This window comes from Prionailurus bengalensis, chromosome D1 (genome assembly GCF_016509475.1).
Source record: "Prionailurus bengalensis isolate Pbe53 chromosome D1, Fcat_Pben_1.1_paternal_pri, whole genome shotgun sequence".
Taxonomy (NCBI): domain Eukaryota; kingdom Metazoa; phylum Chordata; class Mammalia; order Carnivora; family Felidae; genus Prionailurus; species Prionailurus bengalensis.
The window spans coordinates 105,794,433-105,794,703 of record NC_057346.1 but is presented as its reverse complement, the minus strand read 5'-3'; positions in this window follow the sequence as shown (position 1 = coordinate 105,794,703).

Here is a 271-nt window from a genome sequence, read left to right as displayed (position 1 = left end):
TGACCCCGCGCACCCAGGGTTCGCGTGCTGATCTGCTGGCAGGCTGGGAGCCGGCCTAGAACTGCCCAGCAGCGCAGTGACCCAGCGTCCCACCTTCTCGTGACAACACAGGCAACTCCCGCTCCACGGAGACCGGCAATGCCCCGGCGCACAGCCTCCCGCGCCAGCCTTGCTCCGGGAGTCTCTTTCCTCCCAGGGCCTCAGTCTGACGCCCACAGCCCTTCTCAGGAAGCTGACTCCCAAACCCGGGCAGGGGGTGTGGGCCGAGGCC